This window comes from Macrosteles quadrilineatus, unplaced genomic scaffold, assembly GCF_028750875.1.
Source record: "Macrosteles quadrilineatus isolate MER2022 unplaced genomic scaffold, UCM_ALF_1.0 Scaffold_9__3_contigs__length_116548681, whole genome shotgun sequence".
In the NCBI taxonomy this organism is placed as follows: Eukaryota; Metazoa; Arthropoda; class Insecta; order Hemiptera; family Cicadellidae; genus Macrosteles; species Macrosteles quadrilineatus.
This window is the reverse complement of record NW_026542602.1, coordinates 84,770,122-84,790,733: the sequence shown is the minus strand read 5'-3', so window position 1 is coordinate 84,790,733 and position 20,612 is coordinate 84,770,122. Positions and strand designations below refer to the sequence as shown.

The following is a 20,612-nucleotide window of genomic DNA, read 5'->3' as shown; positions in this document are numbered from 1 at the left end:
GATGGTTGATTTTAGATACGATGTGTGACTACAGAAGAGAGCGCTTCCGATGATACGTTGAATGTTTGGTATCTAGAGAGGTGACTACATCATGACGTATAGTGTATGCTTATATCGATATTTGTTTAGCCTAGCTGATTCGAAAAAAACTACAGTACAAAGAATTACAGACCTCAACAAAAAAAGTTGGCAACATTTGGTTTGCCGTGTGGCTAAAGCGCTCCCCTCCGAATCTGAAGGTTGCAGGTTCGGTTTCGAGCCATTTGTCGTTAAGATATTAATTAGTGCTATCCAACTAACAAACAGTCGACGATGGGTGGTACAGGTCGGTTTGAAATGTTGTTTACAATATTTGTGTGAATTGCTAAACAAAATCGTACGATTATTAAGCAAATTGTAATATTGCAAACCTTCCATGATGGTAAAAATTTACGACTTTGCTCCATAATAGTAAAGTATTTATTATATAAGTTGAGGCATTTCACATAAAGTCGAGGTCAACGAGAGCAATTAATTGATGGTCAATTATATTCTTTCTTTAATTCAATTAACGATTATGCTTATTTATTAAGAATAATAAATGTATTAGTATTGGTATGGACCAACTAAGAATTTTGAAAGCAAAATCTACTATCTGTGATCAATTAAAACTAATAAAACAAAAACTTGGAAATAGTATTTCTTACCTTTGCAGGAATGGCGTTGACGCGTTGTGGTCACACGACTAGTCCGATCTGAAAAAATAAACAACATTAGTAAATGACATATAAACGTAAATTATGTAAGACTCATACACATAATGCATTAAAACTATTAGCTTCTTGACTAACAGATTTTTACTAGTGTAAAAACAAAGACTAAATTTCCCAGTAATTATTGTAGGTAAGAGATTAAATTGTAATACGTAAACTCGGTTCCTTCAATTAGTGCATTTCTTGGCTGCAGCTCTCTGTTATTGTTTCAAGTTACTTCGCTAAGCGGATTGCTAACTTCTTAGACGCGACGTGACTTCTTTCATTAAGTCGTAATCCAATTTTGCTTGGTCAGTATGTGTACGTAATGTAAAAGAGCTATTAAGTTTTAAGCAGAGGTTTTAGATGCAGTAATAAAATAAATATCTCCCACAATTATTTTTAAATAGGCTTCACAATGAAATAGACTGTTATAGATTTTATTAAGTCTACCTAAACAAAAGAACGAACTCTGAGTACCACTACGTACAATATAATATATTTGCGTGCATTATTATTTAGTATGTAGTTTGCTGCATTTCAACTTGTGTGCGAGATCTTTTGACTCTAGGTTACCGCAAAGTGTACATTTCATTTCCCATGCTCTAGCGGATGAATGACCTGAATGATTCAATCAGGTAAAACATAAAATTATTTACACCGAATGAAAAATACTTGTGATCAGCTAGATGCAATATGCTAGGAACTACTCAATAACATACACCAAATAATTACTATTCCAAATATTTGTTCTAAATAGCTGTCTCTGGCAAAAAAGTGTCACCACACTAACATAATGTTCAGTTTCAAAATAAGAAGAACTTAAAGCCATCACCAGAGGTTTCTGCGGTAAAATACAATTCCATCCCTCTGTACAGAAAGTAGCTATTTTCGATGATAGCTGATGTAAAATAAAATCAAAGTTCCCAAGTTCTAATTCTGAGCAACAATTTTCATTTCATTTCATATATTACGTAGAATAAACATTTGAAAAACAACATGTTTTCTAATCATTGTAAAATGTAAAAATAACCCAAGTTCGATTAAAAGAACCAATAAAAGCTTTAATTTGAAATCAAGTTTCAAATTAACTTGATATGTATTGGTAGTAGGTAGACGTATAATTAATTTAACAATATGATACCCTACGGCACCGCGCGACTACTCTTCGCCAATGTAATAACTTGATTTTATTTCTATGTAAGTTGTGTTTAATGGTATGTATTTTAATTATTTTAAAGAAAAGTGTTTGAATGTTTAAATCAAGAAATATGTAAAATTATTTAAATCAATTTTACTTGAACTAAAGTTGAGAAGGTTATGCTCATACAAATACAATGCGTTGATAATAATTTCTAAATATATTTAGAACTAAGACAATTAGTTAGTTGTACGCTGGTATAATGTTAAAAGAGGTCCAAGTTGTATAGCTATATAAACGGGATATTTTACAATTAATTGGAAACCAATAATCATCAAAGTTGTCAATGCTCTCCATATTTGGGCAGAACGTGAAAAGCTGCACAAACAAAAAGATCGTTCGCACAACGACACAATGAGAAATTAAACAGGTATAACGAGTTGGTTTCGTCACAAACACAAGGAAATTAAATTACAGTTTAAAAAAGGTTTCTAGAAATTTTAATTAAAATGTTTTAGGCATATTCTTACCAATACTATACCGTATACTATACGTACCAATATGCACTTACATATTTGTTAGTGCATAGATCAAAACTGTAGTTCTAACAAGCATCATCATATGACACCCATTTATTGTTCAAACTAACTTATTTATTTTGGTAGACTAGTAAATTTATTTATTAGAGATCTAACAAGCATCATCATATGACACCCATTTATTGTTCAAACTAACTTATTTATTTTGGTAGACTAGTAAATTTATTTACCCCATCTACAATTTTATTAAATCTATTTCGAAACAGTGCCTTAGATAACCAATCTTTTCGGAATAGTGTTTTTCGGAGTTATGCCTTATGAAGAAATACTGCACACCGGTTAATACTAATTTACCATCACACACTGGTGTCTGCCAATACATGGTACTGTTTTTCGCTATGTATATCCCCCCACAAATTACCCACATTTCCCTACATTCCCACCGCATTACCCGGCACTGTTTCCCGCAAAATTACCAACTTTTCCCACTATTCCCACCGTATTAGCCGGGGCTGTTGCATACACTTTCAACACCAGACGCCGGATATGCGGGAGCCTACTGAATCAATAAACGCGTAGGTTCAAGGCTGCGTTGATACATGCGTGCTGTACTGTGCACTCCAACGATGCATTAATGCAACAATGGCTGCACGATTGCACCAGCTAGCCGTGTGTTTAGTGTATGATATAATGAGTCTTTGGCTTTAGATACTTTTTTATGCACTATGGCGCAGGCTCTTGATCATAACTGTTGTACACATTACTTACGGCTAGGCACAGAGGGTTGACACTTAGATAAATCACCAAGATCACTTAGATGAAATCCATTTGTGATTGGAAGGGTTTGCACCCGTGATCTCGAGGATTAAGTTCCGAGAGCTAGAACAACAAGACCAAAAATTCAGTTTACCAGACTGAAAATTTTCAATCTGTCTAAGACGAAATCATCTCTAGATAAAATATATGTATACTAATAAGTTACTAATCAAATTTAACTAAACTTTATTATTTTTATTTGTATTACTTTAACAGAACCAAAATCAAAATCAAAATTTTATTGGGCCAATTAACATTTAAGTAATAGGGTAGGTCATAATTTAACAAATAGCGATCCCCTTTGGTCCAGTCAGTCCAAGTTAATAAAAAAGGGAAAACAAGCACAAACAACATCATGCAGAAAACACTAATATATACATAAAAATATATAATACCCCCGCCGTAGCAAACCTGCAGACTAAGCGAATTTCCATTTGACTGATTGGATTTACACTGAAATGTCTACTTAAAAATAAAAAAGAAGCTATTACACTTTTTTAATTAATTGACTTAAACCTTTGACTATTAACACTACTAAAAGACCTTAATGATGCTTTGGTTTACTATTTTCCCGATTGCTCAGTTGAAACATCTGAAGACGAGATCCACAAGTATCGATGGTTTGTAAAAAAATTATAGTTAGTATTCTAGAACTTCAAAGCGAGTCCCTTAAAAACTGGTATAAATGAGCACAAAACATGCTAGGCACTTTTGTAACAAATTTTAACTATATGCATTTAGAGTGGTAGCAATGATAAAAATAAAGAGTAACAAGTAATTTTCCACAACATTACGTAATGAGCCAATGTTGTGATTTCATTTAAATTTATCGTCTCGGTTTCAGCTTTACTCAAATCCCTACCATCCGTATACTGTTTGCCTTAGTAAATATGTTACTAAATAAAAAATCAAGACTCACATAAAAAATAAATCGGTTAAATAATCAAAGTAAATCTACGGCGTATCATTAAAGAGAGCATTGAACGAGCACATTGAACAGTCTGATGAAATCAATAGTTTTTAAATAAAGAAAATGCTATTTTTGATTATGAAAGAGTTACGTACTAGTATAACTATCATAAAATACAAATACTTAAAACTCCAGTCTTAGGTGCCTAAATTTTTCAGTCTTCTGCAAACTTAACTAAACCTCAAGCCAATGAAGAAAGCCAATTAATTTTACAGCAATACACATTCAAGAAAGTTGAGTAGAGATTTTAAATATTTTCAAGATCAATTAAACTTGCTTTTACCCGAGGCGTCTTCTAAGTTGAATCCCTAAGTATTCAAGAATCACGAGAACAAGCAACAATACCCAAGCTCGGATGGTTACCAATTTGTTTAATACAATTAGACCCATCAACGGGGTAAGCAAGGGCTCATTTGATTAATCCATCTAAGCAATTTACAATCGATAAAGCAATGAAAAGCTTATTTTCTAGATGCAGATATAAAAACAACTCGTTACCGTCATTTTTTAAGTTATGAGAAAAAGTACTGGAAGTTTAACAAGAACCCTCGATAAGACTATCGTAAAGCAAATTCCTGATTCTCATGAATGTGAGTTCCTTATCAAGTTTTGTGCTATCAAATTGTGAATAGAAATATTAAGGTTAGTTCAATAGATTGTTCTTAATTTTCAGGATACGTGTCAAGGTCTGCGTTCTTAAGATGACATAAAACTAAGATTTGAAATCCTTACTACGTTGTACCATTAAATAGTCAAAGGTTGTACTTCTAACGCCTTTCTTTTGCCCGATATGAAAGCAAAAGACTGTAGGCCATATGTGACTGGCTCATAATAATAAACGAAACATCACATGAAATATTTAACATAACATTAACACTGATAAATATAATTAAAAGTATATCTGCTTTAAAATATTCAAATGCCGTGTCTCTATATTATTTTTTATATAAATATGATTACAAGTTTGCAAACAATGATATATTTCATGGAACCGATGTGGAAAAATAAACGAGGTTTGGACTTAAAGTTTGCAAAAACTTTGATTCAATAACTCAAAGTGTAATTGATATATGGAGCATTATGGTCTAATATCGACAGTTATAAGGAAACTTTGTAGAATTAGGCTGGTTGTGTTCTGCGATATTTTAAAACTATTGTAGGCCTATAACTTTACTCTTTGAACGATGATATTGTATTCATCATAGGCTACTCGATTGCAACAATTACTACAATCAAAACCACGTCATGGCAACAATGAGTCACAATTGACACAATCTCTTGCTCTATCGATTGGTTTAAATAGTCATAAACAACAATGTCGCATCTGTAGTAAAAAAATGACACAGCTGATCCACTCAACATCAGCTGATTCTTTACGTCATGTAACCAAAATTGTTACTGCAATGCAATAAAAAAAACAACAGTTTTCGCAGCAGCATGATGAAAAATATACGTATCAGCCATGAATATTTACCATCATCAATTAATTGAACCGCGGTGACACAGGCAAACTGTTACTAATTCTCCAATTAATGAAACGCAGATAGATTTTCCAAATAATTTTCGTATTCGAGGAAATAATGAACCATTACGACCCAGATAATGAACGAGCTGTTCCTTAGAGTGAATATTAATTTCCCGATTCGCTGCTCCAATATTCTTAGTGCTAATTAATCTTACTTTGAATGTAGAACGGTAAACCTGTTAAAGGACGATCTATTTAGTGCTAGTCAACATATATTTTTTTGTATCAACATAATATAAAAGCACGTCGAAATCGAATTGTACGGCGTGTGACCATTACATTGTAATCAAAATCCTTGATACGATATTGTCAAGAGTGGCATAAATTTATGGTGTGGCTTGAGGGTAAAAACGAAGAGGGTAAGACCTTTTTTAAATTTCTTATAGGCTACTTATATAAATAGTGTGACGTAGAGTTTTTTTTTTTTTTTATACATGCTAACGTTAGGAAAGACCTGAAAAAACCTTCATATTATGACGGGGACTATTTTGAGAATCATCTTCGAAGCATTTGATGAAAATATCTATGAATGAATACATAATTAAAAAATAAATTCGTTAATTTATTTATTACATCTTTTGCGGAAAAATGTAAAATGAACATGTTACAATGAGAATTTTTAGTTTTTTAAACTCCAAAGAATCACATTTTCAAAACTCCAAGAAGACTATATAAATCCCAGGATTGCTGATGGCCCTCGAACTTACATAAAAATCTTTACAGTGCTTTTATTAAATAAACGTGCGATAGTATGGAAATCATCCTATAAAAATGCTAAATGTAATACTAATTATTACAACTGTGAGTGAGTTTGATTCATTTGTGTTTGTCTCTGCTTTAGGCGTTTGTAATTTTTTTAGGGAAAAGTTGTATATCTTTTGGTTGATTGAATATTAAATTCACATCACAAAATAACTTCTAAGTTAAAATTTAGGTCCAGATATCGATCGCTTAATTTTTAGTCCCGGTAGTGAACGTTAGGAAGTGATCTGCTTCAATGATTGCCATAATCGCGCACTACGGTCCGTGAAATTAAAACAATCAGAGGTGCAAGGACATACGAAGGTCAACAATGGCACTACATGACCTTGAAACGCCCTTGGCTGACGTCCAAGGTCATGGAGTATGGAGCTACTTGATCTTCAGTGGCTCTGGGTTGAAAACAGCTTTTAGGCACAATGTATCATGTAGGCGTGGTTCGTTAAAAATTGCGTTGAATATGAAGGTATTTAAGATGGTCGAACCCTTTATTAAAGTCCTTAAAACCCCCTTATATTCAGCCTCAGTTAATGACTTTTTTATACATACGGATCGTATAAACGACTCACAAAAAGCGATAGTCTAAATTTTTTTGTCTTATTTATTGTTACATCAACAGGTGCTAACATTAAAGATACTACTGGTTTCAAATGCTCGCGTTGTTATTTCGTCTTAGCACAGAATAAATATTAGACCTATTGGATATAAAAGATTGGGGTATTTTTGACAGAAATCGGTACATTACATAAGCGCACGATGGGCGGCAACTTTAACATGGGTATTAGGGAGTGGAAGTTATAATTCTAGCCATAGTAAAAAGTCTGAGTTATAAGGGAATCCGATTCATAACTTGTAATGCATAAGCCTAAGCTGTATGAGAGACAGGCTGGAGGAGATTCTAAATGGAGGCTGTCTTCACATCCATAGGTAGGGCCTACTTAGGGCCAACTTATACATCACCTCACATTAGTAATTAAGATCAGTAACTCTAAGTTCTTAGTTGGTAATGGATTACAATTGTACGTACAGCTGTAGATTAACGTGAAAACTACCACGAATACCAAAACTATGTTGTTTGAACACATACAAAAAAATTAAATGTGAGACGTTTAATAACATCTTTGGGTTAAAAAAGCTTACTTTTAGTTACCATCTTAAACTTTAGTTACATTTGTTAACTTCTTGTGTAATCTTAACAATAGGTTTCAAATTACTTCGTCTTAAATTAACACGGTTTTTTTTATTTTGAACCAAAACAAGAAAAGTTCTCAACGATATTCATTAGCTTGCAACACAAACGTAACCTTAACTAAATTACAAAGAACAACCGGACCTCTTATACTTTGTACATGTAAAGTAAATACGCCAGGGAGTTTCAGCTGGGAAAGAAAACAAAGGAATAAAGTCGAGAAAAGCAATGAAACTCTAAAATATGAAATCCAGACTTAGTTCTAAACTACACGAGCTAAATTGCTCACTTTATGACATAGTCGGGGCCGTAAAATGGGTGCAGTAAAAACTTAACTTTATGTTTGGATACTCCGTGAAACAATAACCTTCAAAGCTTTCGTTTCATCATTTTGTTTTCTACGAGATGCGAAAACGTCACAAGTCCGTAAGACAATAACTGTGTACATGCAAATAAAGTGAAATGTAGTCTGAGCATGTGCTTCGACATTTATGAGAATATTATATCTAAGAGGAATGAATCTTAAGGGATGATATGTTTGAGCTTGTTTCTTACGACTTCTAGCAAAGAAGTGGATAATATCTACTCTTTCATGTGTGCTTCTAGTAAATAATAACTTGTATCGTGTTCTTAGTAGTTGGGTAAGTATGCTATTGATGGTTTTAGCTCAATTGCTATTAGATAAACAAACATTGACGTTGTAGTTTTAACTGTACAAATTAAAGTGTTAAGTTACGAAATATTCATTTTAAAGCAAAGAAATTACCAAGTGAAAACCAATAATAATTACACACCACAACAATTATTCTAAACCATTTAAGTAACTATGCGACGGCCCCAACGGATTTTTTCAATTCGGAAGAGGGCTGTTCCTACTTAATTCTCACTATGCAAGTTAGGTCAGGCTAGGTCAGGTCAGGTTATGTCTAGGCTTGTTCACGTAATATTCAGAGTAATTTTAAAGTTAGGAAGAAACCTCTTCCTGAAACAACACATATGTACACACTCCCTTAAACAAAATGACTGTTTCGGTGATCAACCAAAAGTAAATATAACACAGCACATATTTTTTATACATATTTAACCTGATGTAATAGGGGAAAAGGCACTCAGTTCTTTTCTCCATAGACAGACAGATTGACAGGTCATCAGGAAAGGTCTTAATAATTTCGACGTTGAGGTAGTTTCAGTGGACGACAACAGGTGGCAGGAGTGGCGCCGATGTCAAGGCCAAGGTCAGATGACGTCACTGCACTCTCACCGCTCGACCAATCAGCTTTCTCCGCGCCTCGACACTGCGCAAGCGTACTGCATCAGAAAAGAGGGGCGGATAGCGTCATCGTCTCCGCAACAGTACTAACGTGGCGTGTTATGCAACGTCACGGTAGACTTTAGTAACAGTTATTATTACTTTTCATAAATAATATTTATTGGTAGACAAATTAGGTTGACATTAGCTAACCTAACTACAACTAAATGTTATTCGAATAAAATTAAAATAACCAATACCCATCTAAGATGAAGTATTATAAGCCTACACGTATTATTTTTAGTAACGACTAATGTGACATTTTAAAAACTGGCGGATTGTAAACATGCGTTATACACACAGAGTTTTTCTTTGCTTCACTTAGCTCATTAATATTTGGATTAAAATGTGTGTTACAGTACTTGTGTTCCTATCGTGTAAAAGAGGTTTTAGTTAAGTTATTTTCTAAAAAGTTACTAACAAATGGTCGCAATGATCTTTAGCTTTATTAATGCTAAGACTTGAGCTAATTATCAAACCGGGATCATTAACTCAAAGCCAATAATCAACTACGACTATCCAGTTCCATCAGCAATCCTCCTCTTTAGTAAGCGTTCTTTGTAAACCAATCGGCAATTCCATTAAGTAAATGCTTGTTTTACCTGACAAGTTTTTGAAGATTCTCCGAAAATTGCTGTTAAAACCGATGGTGTTTCGATATAGCAATTATTATCAAATCGGCGAAAATTAAATTATTTCAATATTTCACATGTTTGTGTTAAAAAGATTTTAACGGTACGAAATGCCATGAATAATCCACTTGAGTAATATAAGGACAACTAAACAATATCTTCATCTATAAAACTATCAGAAATCACAAACCAATTTTCCAATCGATACTTCCTGCTCGATTCAATTACCGTTAAAGCAACAGTTGCAGAGGAACGAACCTATGTTTGAAGGTATAATGGTGTTTACCAGCTCAAAGTGGCGTCCTTCTCAATGTTATTTACACGGGATAATTTACATTCGGGAACCCAGAGAGAATATAGAAAAGCTCAATGTTATCGATAGGTGCTTGGAAAACATCGCGGTTGCCAAAATGCTCCATCTGTGTAACGATTTTAAATCCATTTGGAGACTAATTTAAGGTTATTTTGAGTTCGGATAAGTTTATATTGTAGCTTTAAATATAAGTTCTATATTTTTCATCTGCAGCCCTATCAAAGAATTCCTATGTGTATTAATATTATGGAGGAAGTATTGTTTTGGTCAATATTTTCAAGTTTGAGGTTTAGGTTAAAATACCCGTTTTAGGGCCACATGAACAAATTATGTGTGTGTAAGTGTGTGGATGTGTACAGAGCTACAGACTCTACCTATGGTCAGATTTTAATGGAATTTTGTTCTTGGGTACCTCATTTCATTTTACTTGGGGTTTTTCATTTTCAAATTTGATTAGAATTTGGTATGTAATCATTTTTTTTTGTTTTTTTCTCAGTTATTTTCTCCATAGACAGACAGGTCGACAGGACCTTTTTCCCCCTAAGCAAGATTGCACAACCCCCATCGCTGTAAGCATCACAGTTCAAAAGCTATTGCAATTGATTTCTCCATAAAAAAGCACAAGTTACCTCCTCTACAACCCTCTAACGGTTTGAAAATTTATTCGCTCAAAAAAGTAGTAGGTTGTTTATTTTTAAATGCCAATGAAATAGGAGAATGTTTTAATTTCCTAATACCTTTTATGTCTGTATATAATTGAATGATCTCAATAAAGTTGTGTCTGAACTAATTGATTATACAGGTTTGCCATATGCTGATATACCAGTCAGTGCTAATCTGCCAGAAGCGATAACGTCTAACGTAAGTGCTACATCATCGTTTAGTAGCAATACAACCCCTCTATGATATGCGACTGCGGCTTAGTTCAGATGCTTAATAGCTCAGGCCAGTCTGCATTGCCCTCGTGAGGGAAATACAAATGAAAAACTGTTTTAAAAAGTTACACGTACGTTCCCATAACCTAGAAAACTATGTTGCTTGTGCTGAATTAACTAAGTGAATGATTAATTTTATCAACAAACTGGGAAAAAGGTAACACAATCGTTAGCTTTCAGGATTAAAAAGTTAATTAATAAACTTTAGTAAACTTTATGAGCCAGAAGCAGAAAGTAACATTTTGTCCAAAAGCAACATCGAGATAAATTGCTGCAATATGTATTGAGTAACTAACAATAATTTCTTTTTCAACCAGAAAGGACTGATTGAACCAAAGTGTAAAGGCATTTCAACTAACGACTCCAATAAACTTACCAGTCCAAACGAGCAGTTGTAAAACACGTGATAATATAGCCTGCAGGTATTTAGCATCGCAGGTAAAAATAGAGCGCACAAAAAGTTCCAAAGCAGGTTTGAGAAACAGTGGTAAATTATAATTGAGGGAAGTGGACGCCCTTGATGGCGATGGAGAGAACAAGATATTATGTTCTATTCGCGGACATCCATGGCGTCCTTATATGGCGTGGAATACGACGGGGAAATGATATATTGAAGGAGAAATAGGGATGGATTTAGAACACACTGATACTTCTGAAGTATCATCGAAATTTAATTTTTTTACCTAAAAACAAACATCGATTTAAAAAGATTGTTATTGTTGTTGTAGACTAAGTAAATTTAGGAGTGTCAAAGTACATTTTGTTTTAACTGACCCTTTTGATAACTTTTATAACTGGACTTTCTTTAACATAGGGATTTAAATAAATGCTGGCGAAGGAAAACATTTGGACATAAGTACAAAGTAACATTGGCTACTCACCCAACCCACTTTCATATTTATTTTATCCCTCTTCTGGATACGCTGGAAGCAGTGTGTACAAAACTCACTTGTTTTAACAAGTTATTTGTTTTCCAGGAAACACTTTCCTTATCAGAAAATATCACATTTTATCCTTACATATACTTATTTGTTTACATGGTAGGGCCCCAGCAAACATAGTACAGTTTTTGTCGTGGATAAGCGTGGAATTATTGACCTAAAGACCCGCGATCGGTAATTTCAAATAGGCTACACAATTTTTGGCTATGTATACTTTTTGGCTATATATACCAAAATCAAGGACTGACTTTGTATTAAAGGATTATCTTCCATAAAATTATGCGACGATTCTTTCGACATTATGGTTTAAGTTAGATCACGACTGAAGCATAATTCCATTCAACATTACTTATGTCTAATGAAGTGTTCTACAACGATTTTGATGGTTGGGATTTGTTTTTTTTAGCATAAACCACAAACAATTCTAAATATCCTCTTTTCCTACATTGCCATTCGATCTCTATGTGTTAAAAATTCCTAATCTGTATAGGAATAGTTAATTAGTATTCATTCATTGTACAATACTAGAATGATTCCTCTATTAGGATCTTACTAGATACCTAGAAACATTATACAAATACTTAACTCACACCTAACCTACGCCATTCTCGATACTCAACCAATAAGACGGCTACAATACTTGAATCAAACTCAATATCACCTTTCACGTCAAAGCACAGAAAGTCGTCTCACCGTTTAATTAATACCCAGCTGATGTTGGTTCCGGTGACTATCAATACCTTATATTGGCGAAGTCTCTCTCGTCGCCTTAGAAGTTCTCGGTGTGTCTTTGAAATTAATTCTCTCATAGTTACACGTCCCCGAGGTCGACTGTAAATACTATGCAACAAACTTGTTGGACGTAAGGTCCATCGTTGACATAGGACAAATGTTATGTTTGAGTAGATATTTCACTGAGGGAAACTACATATTTGAGTACCTATGTTTATTTTTAATGGTAAATATCTAGCTCAGAATCGAACTATGTTGGTTCTCTGTATCATGGAAACACTTTAAAAGCTTACTAATAATATTTAATGTATTTTTCATTGGCTGTTTGACGTTTGAAACTATACAACAGTCCCTGAAATATTTAATCTATAAGTGAATCTATTGTCCAGATAAGAACAATATGATTGTAAACTAGAGTTGTGTCTTTGAAGAAACTATGGAAAAGATTCTTATTTATAGCGATTCAATACAAAAAGTTGTTCTCTAAAAGGGAAGGTTGCTCACCAAGGGTTCAAGCATTGTTTCAAAATGGAATATCCGGTGGGATAAGTTTTTTTTTTTATATTTTCCCTAGTACGCCATTCACGAGCCCGGATTCGTTTTTCACAATACTCCGGGCTAGACCCAAGGGTTTCGGCATTATCACTTAGATAAAATCCATTGGTGATTTGGCGGGATTTGAACCCGGGAACTCATAGACCGATGTTCCGCACTCTACCACTACAGTAGACCAGCTCACTCCTACGGTTTTCATTTATTAGAAATTTCTTAACATCTTGTCGTTGACATGGACCACTGATTAATGTAGTTACATTATAAAATAGTTTGGGTAGGTTAGGTTAGGTTCGGTTATGTTAGGTTAGGTTAGGTTTGATATAGTCCTTCAAGAAAATGACTAGCTTTTCAATGGTTCGAAACAGTACCGAACTGTTCTAGATAGGTTTATAATAAAATTACCTTTCCTCAAGAATTACTTGTATTAGTCAGTAATAAATAAAGATGCGCAAAGCATATTCCTCCACTCCACACTGATCATTACAAATAGATGTAAAATAAACAAACTTGTCGGTAAGCTTTTGAAAACAACCCCTTCAATCGACATGCGTTCAGGATAGGCAATATAGATACAGCCTCAAGATTGCGTTTGAGGAATTGAAGGCGCACATATTTGCATAAAGTAATTGAAACTATTCTTTCTCCAAGGTTCAGAATTTTTTAATGACGATGAATAGCAAATCTAACTTTCTATGAATCTATTTTTTTCAACCGTACTTTACAAGAGCTTCATTACAAATGTGGTTCACAACACATAATAATGCACAGGCCTATTAAATTAAATAATTATATACTGTAGTTATACAAGCAAAAAAGTTTATCAGTTTGAATTATAGGAATATACTGTAGCTACGATCATAAACACGACTGCAATGCAGACGTAAAGTGCATGAAGTAAAGGTGCAAATTGGTGTAAATGTAAACTGTAAACATTGAAGTCACGTGACACGACCTTGACAGCGACGAATTGCAAGTTGCGCGGGTCATGGACTCTTCGCTACAGTTGTGTTCTGCACACTTGGTGGTAGCTGTGTCTATGTAAACTGTAAACATTGAAGTCACGTGACACGACATTGACGGCGACGAATTGCAAGTTGCGCGGGTCATGGTCTCTACACTACAGTTGTGTTCTGCTCACTTGGTGGTAGCTGTTTCTATGTGAACTGTAAACATTGAAGTCACGTGACACGACCTTGACAGCGACGAATTTCAAGTTGCGCGGGTCATGGACTCTTCACTACAGTTGTGTTCTGCTCACTTGGTGGTAGCTGTGTCTATGTAAACTGTAAACATCGAAGTCACGTGACACAACCTTGACAGCGACGAACTGCAAGTTGCGCGGGTCATGGACTCTTCTTTACAGTTGTGTTCTGCACTTGGTGGTAGCTGTGTCTATGTAAACTGTAAACATTGAAGTCACGTGACACGACATTGACAGCGACGTAGCAAGTTGCGCGGATCATGGACTCTTCACTACAGTTGTGTTCTGCTCACTTGGTGGTAGCTGTGTCTATGTAAACTGTAAACATTGAAGTCACGTGACACGACCTTGACAGCGACGAATTGCAAGTTGCGCGGGTCATGGACTCTTCACTACAGTTGTGTTCAGCTCACTTGGTGGTAGCAGTGTCTATGTAAACTGTAAACGTTGAAGACACGTAACACAACCTTGACAGCGACGAATAGCAAGTTGCGCGGGTCAAGGAATCTTTACTACGGTTGTGTTCTGCTCACTTGGTGGTTAACTGTTTATATGGCTGAAATGTAAACTGTAAAAGTTGAATTCACGTGACACATCCTTTACAACGACGGTTGATAAGAAAGTGGGTTTAAATCTCGTCAGACAAATAGAATGTCGTCAGTTTTTATTATGACAGATTTTATGGATCTCAGTTGATTTTGAGTAGCGTCTAAATAAAGAGACTTTGTAAATAACAAATGTACACAAAAATCTCACTCATCCTGCATCATATTCAGCATAAAATACGCACCTAGGTTTAGTGTCACTTACTTACAGTAACGATAGTGAAATAATATCGTCTTTGAAGATCTTTATCTTTACTTATTTGTTTGTCAATTTAATTCTAAATTTAATTTTTACATTTTTTTTTTAACTTTAGTTACTACAATCAAGGTTGGTGTGGTATTAGGGAGTCAGAATTAGGCATTAATGATTAATATAAAATTGTGCATCCTCTAAATGATAAACACCTTCTGACAATCGGTATACAAACACATATAATCCGTTATAAGTCGGTATTCGTTACAGTTTGCTATATTTATCCCCCGCCGTTCGACGGTGAGAGAGAGGGAAAGCGGCAGTTACCGTTGGCCCGGAAGGAAGAGTCGTCTTGACTTATGTAACAAATTAGGAGTCATCTTCGGGAACGCACAAGCGAAAGTGGCATGAGAGACTGCGAATCATTTCTTACGTAGCACATGACGTCGGATGACGTCACCATTCACAGCTGGAGCGATCTACACGGATTGTTATCATGAGTATATTATGTTTGTGCTAACTAATCGTACATCTGGACCAAAATAGATGCAACATGACCAGGCGTAGTGGTCTAGGGGTGTAATGTCGTTATCAATCACAACTAACAACATAGGCCTGTCAGGTATCGTGTTGCCTCGACCTACGGTGGAACCTGAGCTTCTTGAGCTTGACTATCAAATACTCTTGGGTGGAGAAATTACAGAAATATTCATCCTGTAGGTAATGTTTATAAAAAACAATAATACTAAGTGAAACTAACAGTACGGTATTGTATCTACAATATTGGAAAAGTTAATAACACCAAAAATTATAAGGCCTGTTTGAAACATCCATTGAGTAAGATCAAGTAATTAAATTTTACAGTGTTAGCTTCCAAAGAGAGAAATTAGATGCTTCCAATAAACACTTCGTTTTAATAAGGCAATAAGACTACGGCTAGATATTCATTATTGCATAAATGATTACATTCTTTGATCGTCGTTTCTTAGTTTTTGGATACCAGTTTCTAATAGTACAACTACACTTTAATGGATGGTTACCTCTCGATCAGAAAAACATTACAGTATCTCTTCAAACACTTGTTTTGAATTACAATAAAAAATATTTTAAATTTAGTAGTGCTGGCCTTTAAGTCTGAAGGTAGCTAGTTCAATACAAAGCGGGATGTTTCTCGGATTCTATGAAACTACTGATGCTTGCTAACAAATGGTCGACGATGGATAGTGAATAGACCAGGGTTTAGACCGTTCCCTAACGTAATCGTTAGACACTACCAATATCATAGAAGCATAAAACACAAAGCACCAAAATGTATTCCAAAACACGTATCCTTTAAAATAGCTAATTACAATCCATTGACCTCGCTCTAGGAAGTTATGGTAAAAAAGTACAAAAAATCCTAACCCTCGAGGGGAGACGGAGGTCGTCCCATAATCCTACCCGGGTATTGTTGAAGCTAATCGCCTGATTTATGGCCTTTCCTGGCAGTTGAGGGGTAGCAAGCGCTAGAGTGGGGGTAGAGCGAGATAGAAGATGGAGTTTGTTGCCCCAGCGACACCGGACGTCTGACGTTCCCAGAAGGATAGGGTTGACATTACAACAATTCGACGCAAGAATTTGAATGGACTTCCGTTAACAAATAATGCAATGAAGGGAATCAGTGTTTAGTACTAGGAAAGGTAAAGGAAATATAAGTGATTAGCGTACAAGGATTTAATTTGCTATTTCTTAGATATTCCTTACGTAGGGTCACTCGGGTCACTTTGCAGGGAAGTAACTGCGAGAGTGTGATTGACCTCAATTGCAACCTAACAATTGTTTTGATTTTACGTGGTAGCCTCATAAGCGAACATCTTTAACACAAAAACTAAGGCAACGCTGGTGATACAACTATTGGTCATAGTTTATTTCGTTGAGTCGTAAATTAAGACTTATTGAAAGATTTGTTTATACAAAATAATAAAATCACAGTTTTGTACGATATTGAACAAGTTTTATTCAAATCTTTACTGCAAACGTCACATTCCAAATACCAATTGTGTGACGAGAAAATACGTCATCTAACCAGTACTCCTAATGATGTTGATGAAAATATATTTCTGGTCATTTATGATCTAGTAGTGAGTTTGTTATAAAAATTCTGTCGAACTATAGGGTGTTAAGTAACTCTGTACCAACCTTTTAGAATATAATTTCTGTGTTAATAACGAATGTATAAATACAGTATCACATTTAAAGCACCTGTAAATCAATGGTTACACACAGAGCCACCATTTTGTTTTTTTTTATATCCATGTTACTTAAAATTTTAAATTGTAAATAAATGTTAATGCTAGTTTAATTAGTTTTGCAAGAATATATTACAATTTATAAATTTAAAATTTAATATGGCAGCCATTTAAACATTTTTAACAGTAGTAACGTTATACCAGTAAATCTTAAAATAAACACAAGAATGCTTTTTACTGTAAATTCTGACACAAACGTAATGACACATCGACGTAGAAAATCCAATTAAAAATGATCGAGATATGGCATTTTTGTGGTCTGTGTCTAAAAAACTATGATAGTGCGTGTGGTATAAGTACTTGTCTGCAACTATGTGACCAACAAACCAATATGATAGAATCATAAGAACTAAATATATACTACGCGACACAAAAACAGTCATACCAGTGTTATTTTTTATCAGGTTTTCTATCTTTATATGTTATTGCGTTTGTCTTGAAGGTAATAAGGTACTAGTGGAACCCCGTCGAAATCGACGGTTAATCTTGAGGTTTTATGTAAATTCAGCTAACTGCGTTGGATAGAGTGAAGTCATTAAAATCTTAGTTATATGAAGGGACGATAAGCAATAATAAGTATGGCGATTGTGTTCCCTAAAAAACGTGATTGATGAATTCGTTTAACACAATATTTCCTACCTTTCTTTTTATCGGCTTTAGGTTGCCTAAAAGGTTTTTTAGGAGTCTTATAATTGTTTCTTCATGAGTTTGTTTCATACCAAAGCCACTTTCACTATATGGGAGAATGAGTTCATATAATTAGTCTATCATGTTACGGAAAGAGTCAATATTTATTACTGACCATTAATTCAATCTGCTTTAGGAAAATCATTCAGATTGTATCCGGATTTATAAGTAAATCTTCATCACTTTTTTTTTTTAAAATATCTGATTCTCCAGAAAGCAGTAACATTCTTACTTCGATCTCAGCAATTTTAAATCCTTCTCTTGCCACATCGACCTATGTATTTAATTATCCTGTTCTTACTTTATAGTTCATTAGCTTATGGGGTAGTTTTGCCTTGGCCATATAGATCACATAAAGCTGTGCATGTATTTCGTGGATACGAATGAACCATAATTGTAAGAAATTTTATCACAAATCTTGAACATTTGCGGAACCAAATCCATAACCTAGTCCAGCATTGGTAACACATTATGCAAATGCGATGAGATGTGATGACACTGTTGTGTTTCCGAATGTTATGTATGTAGTGAGGTTTAGATGCGTTGTTCAACCTTGCTACATGTGTACATAAAAATAAAAACTGTGTACACATTTTTTTTAATACCTAAATTGACATAGTTCATCTACTTTATCAAAACCATAGACTCCGTAGTTAGTCTATTCCAAAACTTGATCACAGCTCTCATCCTCATCGCACTCATCTATGATACAATTTTCAACCCGATTATAAAAAACTGTTATACCAATAAATTAATCTCAGGCGTTCTTTCTTGAATTTAAAAATAAATGGTGATTGAAAGTAGGAAAAAAAGGCAAGTGCCAACCTTACAATATGTATAAGCTAACCCGATAAGGAATAGTTATATGTTCCTTTGAAATTTATAAGTCACACTTATTTCATAATTTAAAATTTTCTAAGAGCAATAAAGCATTGATTTTTGAACAAAACATTTCAAACGTATCATAAATTCATCATTTTGTTGAAGTTATAAAAAACTTGCCATGCAGTGGAGAATCCATTTAAAATCATAAATAGTAATGTAAACATTTAATTTTGACAGTTTCAGTAGACCTTTGAATACAATTTTAATATTAACAGCTGGTTCATTAAAAGTAGTGTAAAATTATCCATATGGTTGAAATGTAAACAAAATTGCAGAGTGAACTTTAAACTTTACTTTATCGTTTCTCTTTTGAGGGCTCACCTACAGACTAATACCTTTCTTTAGACACCCCTACCAAGTTTCTACGCCCAGCCGTTCTCTCAAATTAGCTGTGACAAAAACCTCGTTTCCTCCATAAGAATAACATGGGATGGGAATTTAAAGGCCACTGGGGCAGAGCCCCGAGGGAATTTTCCATGTTTCTCTTTTGATGGCTCATCTACAGACCAGGACCTTTCTTTAGACACCTCTACCGGGTTTCTACGCCCAGCGGTTCTCTCAAAATAGCTGTCACAAAGAAAAACAGTTTCAAATTAATATATAGATTTTTTGTGAAATATTAATTGTTTAGTATAAATGTAACAAATTTGCCAATATTAATTAAACTATCAATTAACAACCATCATCAAGGCAAGCCAACTATGAGTCTACTGTATTATTCTCCATACAAATAAAATAGCAATTTTAAATTTACAAATCGTCACTAATAACCCTACAAAAACACTTAAATATATATATTATATTAGTTGTTTTATAAGATTTACAAACGTAACCATTTAAACAAAAGTTCGTATTAAATAATAAAATATTTGGCTTTTTTATGAATAAAATACTTCTTTTTCAAATTTGACCATAATTTAACCATTATATTAGTAATAATTTGTGCATAAAGAATCAACAGTTTACTTAAAGCACAGAATGTATGTACTGAGAGGTCTGAAACACTATTGATACATTTAGGCTATTTACACAATATACTGTTAACTCACAATACGGTAAATAAATATTACCGCAAAGGTCCTCCGCAACAGTTCTTTTTTTCCTTTTACAGTAGATATTAGGTACTATTTGCCTACATAAATGGAGGCAAGTGGTTATTGATTTAGATTGAACACTCCAATCATCAGGCCGCCTAATAGGCGAATGACGCCACTGAACACATAAAAAATTATAAACACCATTGGATCACAATGTAATGGGGTGAGTTGTTGATCAGTTCGATCCTTATGGCTGAATTTTTACCTCTTTCCTTCTCTTCACCCTACATCACTTTCACTCTCTCCAACTCGCACTAACTTCCCCTACATTGGCGTCTCACCCCCTCCACTGTCCTACGCTTATTCATCTTCAACCCCAACGCAGGGACGGGTAGCGGTGACAGGTCAGCCGAGCGTCACTAATAGGATTATCGTATGGGCAGAAAGCCTACACCCTATCTCGAGAATACAAACACATGAATCAACTTAAGCTACAAGTTGTTCAAAGTGGAGACGATAATCTCACTGAACTATCTGCGAACCACATAAAATAAGGAGTTGATGTTTGTGAACTGTGTTTTATACAAATCCTCCGTCGATATTTCTAGCTTTAGATATAATGTAAGGTG

At 34.4% G+C, this 20,612-nt stretch overlaps 1 protein-coding gene across 4 annotated transcripts in view; it reads right to left on the bottom strand.

Annotated features, from left to right (window-relative positions):
- The window catches only part of LOC129002641 (ecdysone receptor), a 275,558-nt gene that overhangs the window by 217,926 nt on the left and 37,020 nt on the right, over positions 1–20,612 (bottom strand). For all 4 annotated transcript variants that reach the window (XM_054430594.1, XM_054430596.1, XM_054430590.1 and 1 more), the window contains exon 3: positions 687–734. The gene's annotated coding sequence lies outside the window, so the exon portion shown is untranslated. The remainder of the gene's footprint in view (positions 1–686; positions 735–20,612) is intronic.